Source organism: Balaenoptera physalus (genome assembly GCF_965194825.1).
Source record: "Balaenoptera physalus genome assembly, chromosome: 1".
NCBI classification, from domain to species: Eukaryota; Metazoa; Chordata; class Mammalia; order Artiodactyla; family Balaenopteridae; genus Balaenoptera; species Balaenoptera physalus.
The window spans coordinates 96,987,881-97,002,867 of record NC_138882.1 but is presented as its reverse complement, the minus strand read 5'-3'; the positions used below and the strand labels follow the sequence as shown (position 1 = coordinate 97,002,867).

The 14,987-nt window shown below is 39.1% G+C and overlaps 1 protein-coding gene across 3 annotated transcripts in view; it reads left to right on the top strand.

Moving 5' to 3' along the window:
- The window catches only part of LRIG2 (leucine rich repeats and immunoglobulin like domains 2), a 67,117-nt gene that overhangs the window by 13,493 nt on the left and 38,637 nt on the right, over window positions 1-14,987 (top strand). The window lies entirely within an intron of this gene.

The window sequence follows — 14,987 nt, the reverse complement described above, 5'->3', positions numbered from 1 at the left end:
GGAAACGTGGTTTGGGAAGAGAGGATAAAAAGGCAGGGGATCCAGAACCTTTGATTCCTGGGCGACCACATGGTCACCCATGGTATGGAGCAGCAGCTGTGCTGCTCTCAAGTTACTGAAGGTAAAAGTTACCAATGGAATTTAGAGACGGATCCAATTCCTAGCATGTTGGTTCACTGGATGCATAAGGAGATGGGAACTAGTAAGAAAAAGGTGAACTGTTTAATCCCTTGGTTATTGTGGTAACCAAATTACAATAGCTAAAATTGAAATAATGTAATAATATAATAAGTAATATGTAAAAGCAAAATTAAAAGAGAGTGCTGGGTCAGACCTTGATGCTGGACCAAGCTCAGATTTCACTAAGTCTGAGCTTTGGTCACTAGCCTCAAAGCTGCCCACCAAGAGAAAAATGAAGCAAGGACAACAGAAAGTACTTCTAAGACCTCTGGTCACCAAGAATGTAGTCAGTGTGTGGGGAGGGCAAAACCAAGAAACTACTGAAATCAGGGAGTACAGTGTGAAGGAGTTGTTTCATTTTGTGGATCAGTAACATCAGCTTCCTGAAGAACCTTTATTAAAATGGGTTGTGAGAGACTTCCCTGGCGGTCCAGTGGTTAAGACCTCGCCTTCCAATGCAGGGGATGCGGGTTCGATCCCTGGTCAGGGAGCTAAGATCCCACATGCCTCGCAGCCACAAAAAAACCCAAAAACATAAACCAGAAGCGATATCGTAACAAATTCAATAAAGACTTTAAAAAAAAAAAAAATGGATTGTGAGAGTCATTAATTTAGGAGCAGTATCTGGTTTTAGACGCTACAGTGGGGAAAAGCATGTTTGGGTTGATGGAGGATCCGCAGGTCACTGTGGAACAATCACTGATGGCCATACGTGATCCAGACACAAAGTAGTTTATTCCTGAGGGAACAGCCAGCCTAATGGATTGGGCAGAAGCCACTGTAAGGTCTGTTTATCCCTGAGAAAGAGGACTGTCCGCCTCCTCCAATAAATGCCAAGTGGAAGCAGATGATATGTTTTGTGTATAAGCCATGTGGGATTATCTTTATGATAATTGGGATATTCACTTGCTGAATGTGCCTGTTACCCAGTCCATGGTAAATGCTGTGGTTAAGGGGAAACTCTTACATGGACACCCCATATAACCTTACTGCTGCAAAACCAAGGGACAGTTGGGGAAGCCTTATGTATTGGCTGTCTCAGCTTCCCCTCTGGGTCTTACAAGGATGCTAATAAAAACATTTAGGTTAGTTAACAAGAGAAAGAGGAAAGGCAAAGGAGAGAGTCAGGGAACTGATCTTAGCAAGGTGGACATTTTTAAACAGTTATTAAGAAATAAGGTGAATAAAGTAAATATTGTTAGGAGCAAAACAAAGGAAATAGGGAAGAATCATGGAATTCAACCCAGCAGAATGGAAGGCTTTAGATGGTTTTAAGAAATGGGATGAATAAAACAGACATTAGTGGGGTTAAAACAAAGCTTTTAATACTGCACTGCCCAAGGTTGGGCAGGCTGAAAAGACCTCCTTCTGATCCCCCAACATTAAAGGTCTCCAAAGAAGTCTGCTCTGTTTAGTTTGAAGAAATCTAAAAATCCAAAGACTGAGATTGCAGTGAGAAACTTGACCAGCACACGCTTGGGTCATTGATTAGACAGATTAAATGAGATAAAAATTGACAAAAGGGTACACTTTCCTGGCTGTCCAGTGGTTGGGACGCCGTGTTTCCACTGCAGGGGGTGCGGGTTTGATCCCTGGTCGGGAAACTAGGATCCCATATACCTTGCGGCACAGCCAAAAAATAGAAAAAAAAATTGACAAAAGGGCCAGGGTCCCTTGGCTCAACCCACAAAGCGGGGGACCCCAAAACCTTTTGCAGTAGAGTGGATAAAATGGTCAGAAGGTAGAGAAGTTCCCAGGATTTCCTGATAGGAGATCATCTTGCACTGTGGTACCAAAACCTGCTGGTGAAACCTGATACAGCTGAGAACATAAAAATATAAGGGTTGATAGGATTATGAAAGTTGGAATGTTTAAACAGGCTTTATGTAAAGAAGTTGTATCTTCTTTACCTGAGTGTTTTATAGGAATGGGTGTTATGTCTGGATGGGGACTGCTTCCCCTACCTAGTATTCTAAAACCAAAATTTGTTAATATAAGCCCCAATGGAGGCTACAGTTAAGAATGTAAGGTGAAAGTTTGTAGGAGAATGGTATATTTGATCAGACTTTTACCTGGTTGTATAATGAAGATGGACATTGTATCTGGCTGGGGAATGTTTTCTCTACCTAGTGTTGTAAAACAGGAGGCATGTAAATCTACACTTCAAGCAATATTACTAATTGGACACGCTAAATGGGAACCAGTAAGGTGGCCCAAGCCCACATAGCACAGAATAGAAGCTGGAGTGTTGGTATGGGAAAATTCTCTGTGTGATAGCCCTGTGTGTACCTGAGTGCCTCCCAGAAACAGCTTCTAGGACTTTAGACTGGAGAATTTCCAGTTGAAGGGTAGTTATTGGCTTCCTTTGGACATTAATTGAAGCTGCCAGTATGACTAAAAGCCATAAAGTAATCTTGAAAAGAATCTTGATGTCTTGCATAATGTCTGATAAACACTCCAGTGGGGAGGACAGTGCCCAGAAGAGTTTCATAATAAAATAGTAATGGTTTACACAGGATCATACTGCCTGGGGAATGCAAGGAGATACTAAAGAATAGGGAGCCTCTTTTCCCTTAGGACTGACTCTGGAACTGTGTGAGGAGCTGCTGGATTATGTTGTCACTTGAAAGTGTCCTATAAACAGCTCATAACTGACCAAAAAAGCTGCTTGGTTGGTGAATGACAGTTGCAAGGTGAACGGACAGCATCCTATTTTGAAGGCCACCACGGATAGAAGAAGGTAAAGACATTAGCTCACTGGGTTGAATTGCGTGCTGTTTTCCTAGAGTAATGCAAGAATTGAACAGTGGTAAAACCCCCTATGTTTGAGTTTTTACTGACTCATGGACAATGGCCTATGGCCAGACCATATGGTCAGGCAGAAGAGCAGTGGAAACCTGGCCTATTAAAGGGATGCCCTTATGGGGCATAGCCCTATGGGAATTACTGTGGGAATTTGAAGGGTGCATTAAAGTAGGGCTTTGTCGATGTCCACCAGGAGAAGCCCCTTCTAAGTTCAGAAGGTGATTAGAATCACCAGGCAAATACCCCTGTGTGCTCACTTGAGATGGCCACGTGGGTCCATGAAATGAGTGGATATGGGGGCAATGCAGCGATGCAGAGATGGGCTAAATCCAGATGTATTTCTCTTGTACCCTCTGAGGCACAAAATGACACTAAGTATTGACAGAATAATGTTCTGTCTGCAAGCAAAAGAGACAGAGATGGCAGATGGCTAAGTGTCAAGATTCCTCTGGGGGAAAGGCCTTGAATATAGCTAGTAAGTGAGACTGATGTTGGTAGACCTGGGGGGCTACAAATGAGTCCTGATAGGAATAGACACTGACTCGGGACCAGGCTTTGCTTACTTGGTGGTAGATGCAAATGTACAAGAGTGCTTTAAAACAACTGCAACAGAAGATAATTGTACCAATTTGGATGGCCGACCATCATCTCTTCAGACCAAGGAATACACTTTATAGCCCGTAATGTCCAAGAGTGGGCAGAGAGAGAGCCTCCTCAGGGTACTAGTTTGATGGAGAACTAGAATGGGCAATTAAAACATTGGTTATCTAAAATGGGAGAGAAAAAGTCATGAAGGGCTGGCTTATATACCATGAAAGTGTACTCATGCTCAACATGGGGTGGGGCTAAAGGAGTGGCCCTACTGTGTAGAGTCCTCTTTCTGGTGGGTCTGGGGAAGAAGGTGTGGAATGACTATGCAATTCTTACCAAGGGAGAAGTGTTCTGGTGTAACAACTATACTTTTTTCTTTCTTCCCCCTATTAACTTTTTTACCCCTGCTTGATGCAGTGGTCATAGGACCAGGCCTGCAAATATAAGTGCTGGAAACAGAGATGATTCCTAAGCAAGAAGCTAACTGTAATTTAAAATTTGGGCTCAAAATTCCTAAGTACCTGATGGGGTGGGTTGTGCCTTCACCCCATCTCGCAAAATTGAGGTTAACAGTGAATGCCACTATATTGCCTGGTGGTAAAAATAGCCCAGGTAGTTCTGTAACTGTGTAACCTTACCCTAAATGAACGGTGGACTGCAGGGGAGGAACTTGCTAAACTAGTGTTGCTGTTTGCTATCTAGACCAGCACAGTGGCTGAACCTGATGTTCCTTCCAAAGTTGAAAGAGTTTGGGTATACAGGGAGAGGAGGAGCAATAGTAGCTGAAGATAAACAAATAAATGGGTTGTGTAGTGAGGGAAATCCAATAACAACACCTCAAAAGGGCTCAGAGTAGTCGATTATATCTCTTAATTCAGTTACACCAGATGACTGAAAGAGTGAAACCATATGTTTGCCTAGACCATACCTGCATTTGGAACCTGACAAGATTAACTGGAAGCCTGCAAACCCGAGTAGCCTTAACTGAAAATTATTTTTCATACCATATGATGATGGACTGGTCCAGTTATTAATGACTGAATGGGATTCTAACAATGTGCCAGTATCTTTTGAGTATATATATTGGTCTCTGCCCCTGGCACACAGCTCCTGAAACCCTTGTAATTTCCAAAGTGATAAGAGTATTTGGAGTGCCTTTTGTTCTAATATTTGGTCTTTGACCCTGATTCCTGACACACAGCTCCTACATCTCTTGGAATTTTCTGGGTGATAGGGGTGTCTTTTGACCTGATGGGGTGACTCTTGGTGGGCTCCTGGATAGCTTCAGGATTGGGGTGGGTCACCAGAAAGACCAAGCCGTGATTAGAAGCTGGGAACTTTCAGCCCCACCCCCACCCCCCATCCTACAGAAGAGGAGAGGGGCTAGAGATTGAGGTAGTAATTGATCATGCCCATGTGATGAAGCCTCCATAAAAAATTTCAAAGTATGGAGTTCAGAGAGCTTGTGAGTTGGTGAACACACCTACTAGGAGGTATGCTGTGAGGGTGGTGCATCCCAACTCCATGGAGACAGAAGCTTCTGCACCGGACCCTTGCATCTTGCCCTGTGTATCTCTTCATCTGACTGTTCATCTGTGTCCTTTATCATATCGTTTGTCCAGTAAATGTAAGTAAATGTTTTTCTGAGTTCTGTGAGCTGTTCTAGCAGGTGCTTGATTCCAAGGAGGGGGTACCTCCAATTTGTAGCCAACTTGGACAGAATTTGTGGGTAACATGGGGATCTACTCTTTGTGATTGGTGTAGGGGGAAGTCTTGTGGGACTGAGCCCTTAATTTGTGGGGTGTGCAGTAACTCCAGTTGGTGTCAGAGTTGAATTGCAGGATATCCAGCTGGTGTTGGAGAATTGGTTGGTGTGGGGGAAAAAACCCAAAAATATCTGGTGTCAGGAGCATTGTGTGTGTGAGTAAAGATAGAAATGAGTTTTTTCCTAGGCAGAACCTTACTTAGATACTGTCTTTTTTAAAAAGAATTTATCGTTGGTTTACAATATTGTGTTGGTTTCAGGTGTACAGCAAAGTGATTCATTTATATATATATACATATATCCATTCTTTTTCAGATTCTTTTCCCATGTAGGTTATTACAGAATACTGAGTACGAGTTTCCTATGCTATACGGTAGGTCCTTGGTGATCATCTATTTTATGTATAGTAGTGTGTATTTGTTAATCCCAAACTCCTAATTTATCCCTCCCCTCCATGTTTCCCCTTTGGTAACCATACATTTGTTTTCGAAGTCGGTGAGTCTTTCTGTTTTGTAAATAAGTTCATTTGTATCTTTCCTTTTTTTTTTAGATTCCACATATAAGTGATATCATATGATATTTGCCTTTCTCTATCTGACTTGCTTCACTTCGTATGGTAATCTCTAGGTCCATACATGTTGCTACAAATGGCATTATTTCATTCTTTTTTATGGCTGAGTAATATTCCATTGTATACATTGACTACATCTTCTTTATCCATTCCTCTGTCAGTGGACATCTAGGTTGCTTCTGTGTCTTGGCTATTGTAAATAGTGCTGCAGTGAACATTGGGGTGCATGTATCTTTTCAAACTATGGTTTTCTCTGGATATATGCCCAGTAGTGGGATTGCTGGGTCATATGGTAGTTCTAGTTTTAGTTTTATAAGGAACCTCCGTACTGTTCTCCATAGTGGTTGTGCCAGTTCATAGATACTGCCTTTTTATTTTGGGCCACACTACTCGGCTTGTGGGATCTTAGTTCCCCGACCAGGGATGGAAGCTGGGCCTGGCAGTTGAGAGCACCGAGTCCTAACCAATGGACCGTCAGGGAATTCCCTAGATACTGTCTTTATGCTGCTGCTTCTTTTTTTCAATAAATTTATTTATTATTTATTTTTGGCTGCGTTGGGTCTTAGCTGATGCGTGCGGGCTTTTCTCTAGCTGCGGTGAGTGGGTGCTACTCTTCGTAGTGGTGCCTGGGCTTCTCATTGCGGTGGCTTCTCGTTGCAGAGCACGGGCTCTAGGCATGCGGGCTTCAGTAGTTGTGGCACGTGGGCTCTAGAGTGCAGGCTCAGTAGTTGTGGCGCATGGGCTTAGTTGCTCCACGGCATGTGGGATCTTCCCGGACCAGGGCTCAAACCCATGTCCCCTGCATTGGCAGGCAGATTCTCAACCACTGTGCCACCAGGGAAGCCCTGTCTTTATGCTTCTATATGTCAGAAACTCTTTCAAATTTTATTTGGTTATTTAAAACTTGACTGGATTCTCCATGGCAGAGCTCTGTGTCACATTGTTCTGATTTTACACACACAGACGCAGACACAAACACACACACACAGAAGAATTGAAAGACCAGGTATGTTAGTCAACGTCTTGTTTTTTCAAGTAAGGGCATTAGAACCCCTCTCCTCCAACAATTATTTGCTGTTATGGTCATTTCATGATAGCACCAAAAAATTAGGAAGTACATGATTTTGTTTTATTTTAAAAAATTTTTATTTACCTGTTTAGTTTTTCGGCCACGCGGCATGCGGGATCTTAGTTCCCCGACCGGAGATCAAACCCGTACCCCCCTGCAGTGGAACTGTGGAGTCTTAACCACTGGACCGCCAGGGAAGTCCCAGGAATACATGATTTTAGAGTTAAGGAAAATTCTGTAGATTAATTATATTTAGCTTTTTGGAAAACTTATAACCTTGACCTTATTATTTTCATTTTACTGTTGACTGCTGAAAACTTCATCATGGATTTGGGAACCACTGCTGTACTAGATTAATTGGAAAGAGATGGCAGATGACAGCCATCTGCCATCTCTGCCTCTTTTGCTTGCAGACAGAACATTTTTCTGTCAATACTTACTGTCATTTTGTGCCTCAGAGGGTACAAGAGAAATACGTCTGGATTTCATATGCATTTAGTTGTTACTTCTAGTTTCTTAGTCTCCTCTGTTCTCATAATAGTTACTGTTTAAGATTTGTCCACATTGTTCTTTGGAGCAGTTGTGAACAGATTAGTTCTTTAGCATAGGAAGAGGGCAATTTATGTTGAATCACTCCAGGAAGTCTTTCAGATTTACACATAACTTGAGCTTTAACCTCTTTAGCTGTTGCTCTGTGTGAGTGACATTGGTAAAATGTTTCCACCGTTAGTTACAGGTGGAGTTAGCCTCGATTCCTTCAAAGGTCCTGAGCTCACTACCAATGACTTGCGTGATGTCAAGCAAAAACTGCAGAACTTTGCCTATACTTCATATTTCTTTCCTAAAAGGGCAAATAATTTGTAGTATCCTTCCATTCTACATTTTTAGTGATACTGGTAAGGAAAATATTCTTAGGTTTTAGAAAGGTAATATGATAGGGGAGTTGATTTGAGGATGTTTGTTTTTCTGAAACTCTTCAACCTTCTATTGCATGTAGAGGATACAGGTTGTGAAGAAAACTGAGAGGCAGAAACATAACTTTGACATAATGTGATGCTTTTCAATTGGATAATCCAGCTGGGATGTGAAGAGAAGAATCCACTTTAATTGCTTCAAACCACAAGGTGGTGAACTGAAAATGAGTCCCTTTAAAAAAGGTACAGATTAGATTTCCCCTCTATTAAGGTCCCTCATATTTACCCCACTTGTTACTATCTACCCTTGTTTTATACCTCCTTCTTCCATTTTGTGTTCCATGATATTTTCACTGCACTTTATGGGGAAGTGAGATTGACTGCGGGGCTGAGCACAGTGAGATTGGCCGTGGGTTTAGAAACGTGGTTTACTCTGTCATCAAACCAAAGTAGGACTTCCCTCTCTTGGCTTCTAGGCCTCCTTAGGTAGGAATCAAGAGGAAACGCTTCTTGCTCTGAATAATATCATCCTATCCCAATTCTACACTCCAGAGTAAAGAAGAACTGTGCTTATTCCTGGGAAGATTTGCCATGCCTTCCTTGCCCTAACCCTCACATCCTCACCACCAACCAGTATCTGCTGTGAGACCATCAGCCCCAGGCTCATTATGCCCTTTATTCTTGTTCACACCAGTCTCCACAAGAAACTCAGGGCTTACAGGTTAACTCTCTTCTCCATAGAAAGCCCCAACCCTCTTCTTGGCTTTATTTTTGTTTTTAGTAGGCATCATCTTCTGACGTGCTACATATTTTACTTTGTCTTTTCAATAGAATGTAAATGTCACGGGGGCATGGAGTTTTATCTGTTCATTCATTGCTATAGATGAACAGTGACCAGCAGTAGGTACTCAAAGGTATTTGTTGAATGAATGCAGCAAATAATTGAATTAAAGAAAACCTTTTGAGGGAGATTAGGAGAAACTCTCAAAGAAATTAAAGCAGTCCTTTCTCAATTGCTTCTCTAGTTTTTTTCATTTTTTTAAAATTTTATTGGAGTATAGTTGATTTACAATGTTGTGTTAGTTTTAGGTGTACAGCAAAGTGATTCAGTTATACATATATATATATTCATTCTTTTTCAGATTCTTTACCCATATAGGTTATTACAGAGTACTGAGTAGAGTTCCCTGTGCTGTACAGTAGGTCCTTGCTGGTTATCTGTTTTATATATGGTAGTGTGTGTGGGTTAATCCCAAGCTCCTAATTTATCCCCCTGCCCCCCGCAACGTTTCCCCTTTATTTCTCTAGTTTTTTATTTTACATTTATTTTTGGCTGCGTTGGGTCTTCGTTGCTGCGTGCGGGCTTTCTCTAGTTGCAGCGAGCGGGGGCTACTCTTCGTTGTGGTGCGTGGACTTCTCATTGAGGTGGCTTCTCTTGTTGCAGAGCACAGGCGCACGGGCTTCAGTAGTTGTGGCTCGCAGGCTTAGTTGCTCTGCAGTATGTGGGAACTTCCTGGACCAGGGAGCAAACCCGAGTCCGCTGCATTGGCAGGCGGATTCTTAACCACTGTGCCACCAGTGAAGTCCCTCTAGTTTTTAAAATACCTTATTAGATGATTTCTTTTCAGCGTACCTCATTCCCCATAGTAAACATTTTGAGTGAATCAGTATATTATCTTAGCTAATTATTTGTATTTTAAGATCATCTTTTTAAAAAAAACAGAAAAATTTCTGAATATAGGCATACTAAGTTACTACTAATTCTAACTCCCATCTCACTCTGGGATGTTTTGTTTAATTGCACCAAAATTCAGAAAAACTTTTGTGTAAACAAATAATCTTTCATTTATTCTGATTGTCTTTGTTTTCATAGGACTTTGCAGCGTCTATTAGATATTTACTAAATATTAGTGAATAATCAGTTGCACAAAGTGTCATTATAGCTTGCAGCCATAGTTTGAGGGGTTTTTAATAGTCTACAACTTCATTCCAACCTGTACACCAGCCACCTATTTCTAAAGTTGAGATCCTTCAAAGGCATTTGGATGTCTTTCACGTACCCTGTCTTTCTAGGCGCTAGCAGAAACACCAGTTTTATTCTCTAAAAGAAACAGACCCACTGGTAAATCCCTAAAGCACATTTGGGGGAACGGGGAATACACTGCTGTGGTGTTTCCAAAATTCAATATCTGTTGTCCTTGGCTTGCATACTACTGTTATATCGAACTGTTTCACTTCCAACAGTTATTTCAAAGCATATACAATATGCCTTTCTTGCATTGCATTAAGGATTCTAACATATTTCATCTTCTTTATCCTGGTCTGCCTGGGAAAGTGATAAACAGAAGATGTGAGCCCATGAAATTTATTGTAATCTTCAAGGCATTTTTGTTAGTTCAGAAAATAGCTAAAGAAGAAAGCCTATAATGACAGAGCCTTAAGAAATCTTGTCTAATACATATTTGGTGAAGATCACTTAGATCTCATTGTTAACACAAGTCTACACTGAATTATCTTGATATTTTACATTGAGCCCAGCATAATTTACCAACTTAAACTCCTTTTGACACTGAGAGTGCCTGTGTTACCATACTTTCCCTAGCATTGATTATCATCATCTAACTTATTTTTTGCTAATTTGGTAGGGGAAAAATCATATTGTTTTAATTGCTTTTCTTTGTACAATTTGTTTGATTCTCTTAATGTTAACTTTGCCCTGCTTCCCTTGCCCTGAATGGCACTTGATTTTAGATGTTAGAACCACTTGGAAAGAGGAGAGTAGTGGTGCTCAGTATATCCCTAAGGAGTTTTACAACGTTGACCTTCGCCCTTTTTGACAAGATCTTTCTGGGCAAGGGAACAATAATTAAGAGATGAAGAGAGACAAACAAGGCTACTACTGGAAAGTGGTAAAGAAACCTAGGGTCATTTCACCTTGCTATAGACTCCCATACCTAAACCCAAATCCTTACTCTCCTTCCCAGTGAGATATGTAGCCAAGGAGCTATCCAACAATGTACTAGTATGTCTTGCTGCATTTACCTAAGACTTCATTTTTAAAATCTTATTTTAGGGAACATACATAAATAATAAAAGAGCATATATTCTCATTAAAAGAAATCAAGCAATACAGAAGAGAATTAAATAGAAATAAAAGCACCCATTCCTTCTTCTGTCCCTTCTATCCCACCCTCCTGTGGTACAAACAGGGATTTACAGGAATTTCATCCTGATAGTAAATATAATTTAGTGGCATTTTGGTGTCAGTGAGACTTTAGTTTAAGGTGATCCTGTAAACTCCAGGAGGGATTATATAAACTCCCCAAATGTCTGTTTTGTTCCATACTACTTAGTGCAGTGCCCGGCATATGGTAGATGCCAAATATTTGAGGACAGTTTCATTGTAAGGCGAGAAAATGAAAAGAATTGAAAGAATCTTAACAGAGCGTCGTCTGGCCATCAGGCTTTGGGGTATTAGATTTCTGGAGAAGCGCAAGGGTTCTCAGCACTGGCTGCATGTTAGACTATCACTTGGAGAGCCTTAGCAAAATACCAGTGCTTAGGTCTCACACCCCAGTGATTCTGCTTTGATTAGTCTGGATGAGACCCCAGCATCAGTGTGTTAGAATCTTCCCTGGTAATGCTGATGTGCAGCAGTGGTGAAGAACTACTGAACCATAAACAGTTGTTGCTTACTGAATGTTAATTGAGGAGATCTGTGCTTTACTTAATTCTTTAAAAGTCCTTTATGCTTTGGAGGACACTTTTATTTTTATAGAGATTATCGTCCTAATTATGTTTCGCTATATTAAAAATATTTTGCATTTCCTTATATACAACATATATAGTAAGCACATGGATAATCAAAGAATTACTTAATTACTTGTACATTAAGATAATCATTAGGCTTCCTGATGCTAGAAAATATATTTCCTTCATCTTAGGACCATGACATTTTATATGGTATACTTTCTTTTTTAAAGGCCCTTTAATCCTAATGGAAAACTGGCATTTAAGCAGTAGAGAAAACAAATCATATTAAAGAGCTTAGCAAAAATGTTTTTAAAAAAATCTGAATGCATTTGTATGATGTTTTCTTTTCTATGCCAAATTAAATGACTCAACTTGTTTATTCTGTGTTATTCCAGTCATCAAAAATGTTAAGATGTTCAGCTGATGCAAATAAAAAATAAAAGCAATTTAGGGACTTCCCTGGTGGCCCAGTGGGTAAGACTCGGCGCTCCCAATGCAGGGGGCCCAGGTTTGATCCCTGGTCGGGGAGCTAGATCCCACATGCTGCGACAAAGATCCTGTGTGCTGCAACTGAGACCCGGTGCAGCCTAAATAAATAAATATTAAAAAAAATAAAAGCAATTTAAGTAAATAGATTCCATCCAAATTATTAATTTCATGTTTGGGACAAAAACCAGAGGAACAGAATATTTAATGTAAGCTTTCTTTACTGTGCTGTAAACCTGTTTTTTTTTTAAAGTGTGTGTATTCTTTACCTCTCCTTCTCTTGCCCTTCCCCAACTTTTCCCCAAAAAGGAGACTGTAACTGTGTTGTTTGTAATAAACTTAAATGCCGGAATAACTGTCAGAATAACTAGTAGTGATGAGTAGTTTTAAGGTTAAACCATAAACAGTGCAACATTAATGAAGTGTGGTGTAAATAAATTTGTAACTAAACGCTTCTTAACTTTGGCTTTCTCTTATACATTTTTATTTTTTGTATATCCATTTCAAAATCACTATGACATCTTAGTTATATAATCAAAATCTTGGCAGGTTGCAGCAGGAAAAGCATAGCCAACCCTGAGCATAATTATGCTTATTTGAGGAAATATTAGACTTGGTGCCAGGTTAAGCTGCATGGGTATTAAGAGATAATAATGAGAAACCCAACTAATGCTTGGCTTTGATTAGACCTTCTCTGCCAATAACATAAGTGATAAGACAGTTTATATTAAATTTAATATCTATTCACTCCCTAAAATATAATAACTTAATAATTATAATAAAATATAGTCTATCCAAATATAAGTATAAAATAGTCTGATAAGATGTGAACTCAGTTCATAGTCAGAAAATGCTCACTAATGATGATGGAAAGTATCTTAGCTTTCTGTAGATTCTCATGTATAAGCAACAGCCTTTGTTCTGCTATTGCTGAATTATTTTTATTCTAAATGGAAAAAACATTAAAAACATGGGATTAATATGCTGTGGTTTTTTACTGCTTGCTAAAAATTCAGCTGTTCATTTGCTTGAAATTTGAAGGCCAGACAGTGGGTTCTAAAATGCAATTTACTGTTTCATAGATCAGTCCAAAAACTAAATCTAGTATGTGTGTTCCACTATCTTTCTGAGGTAGACTACCGATTAGGAATGCAAAATACATCTAATTATTATTTTTTCCTTTGTCTAGTGTCATAATTAATCTGATTGGGTCAGTTTGGAGCATTATTCTGAAAACTTTCTATAAGAAGAATTCTAGTCTCTTAGAAAAGTAACAATTAAAATCTTTCCCAGTCACATTCTGGGCTAAAGGTAGATTTTATGTGTGACTTTATTTTTAAATAATACTTTCCCATGATAAACTATTAAAACAGTACAAAAGCATATAAAATGGAAAAGTAACAAGTTCCTTGTTCCACCTAAGGAAAATTCACTGTTAACTATTTCTTGGGTGTACTTCCACAGAGTTTTACACATACATCTTTTCCCTTTTCTTTAGAAACACCTCCCCACCACAAAGCTGTACTATGCACTATGTATAAATATCTGTTATTCTTTTATTTTTTAATTGAAATATAGTTGATTTACAATATTATGTTTCATGTGTGCTACATAATGATTTGACATTTGCATGCATTTTTTTTTATTTGCATGCATTTTGAGGTGATCACCATGATTAGTCTGGTGTCATGATAACCATCTGTCTCCGTACAAAGTTATTACAATATTATTGACCATATTCCTTATGCTGTTCTTTTTACTGGCTGCAGAGATTTCCATTGTATGGAACTTTCATAAGTTATTTAACTGATCCCATTTTATTGAACATTTAAGTTTCTTTTTATTTTATGATTTTGCTATTACAGTAACTTCCTGGTAGATATCTCTTAATAATTATATGACTATATGTAGAATAGAATTCTTAGGTTAGTCTAAAACATCATATCTTGTGATATAGGTTTATACCTCAATAATTTGACCAAATCTTTGGTGGGCTGCCTTGTTATTGACATCTTTCTCATGAAATTGGAATTCAGAAGCAATATTTAATTTATTACTTTAATAAGCTAATTTAGGGGAGTAGTTCCAATTAATTCAGATTTTACCTTGGGAAGTGTGTACACCTTGCCTGTGTGTACAAAAGATAAATACTTAGAAAAGGTGAGAGTGCTGGACCATCATTCTATTTCAAATCTAGTATTATATAATGACCTACTATTTACACACTGACCTGTATTCTAAGCATTTTATTTATATCCTTTTAATCATCTGAGCAATCCATTGAGGTAGGTACTAGCATCCTCATTTAATGGTAGATGAGACTGAAGTTTAGAGAGGTTAAATGACTTGCCCCAGGTACCAGAACTGGGCGTGCAAAAACTCTATTCTTAAAGGTAACTGTAGAATTCATATTTCTTGTTTTGTTGTTGTAGTCCTCACAGTGAAGCAATGTTTTTAATCATTCAGAACCCAGGGAAAGATAATGGAAGAAAATAAGATATGCCTCTTATTCTTGAAAATTAGTGCTCCCATTTTCCTACCACATCCAACTTTTTGGATTCATATAAAAAGTGTTGTACAGTGTAAATAAGTAATGCAATTGAAGGATGAAACTTTAATTTGGAATAGCATTATGCTTCATGCTGTAATACAAGCTTTTGAGAATAGGCTGAAATGTGAACTTCAACGATAACAAAATTTCTGATAAAGGGACCCTTTGCAAAAAGTTAAAAGATAATAACATATTGTATATCCAATAGTTTGGGTATGACAATGTTTTATGTATTTATCCAGCATAATTTGCCCTTTCTTTTGTGAATGGAAATCCCTGTTTTGCTAATTAGAGTGTAGCCA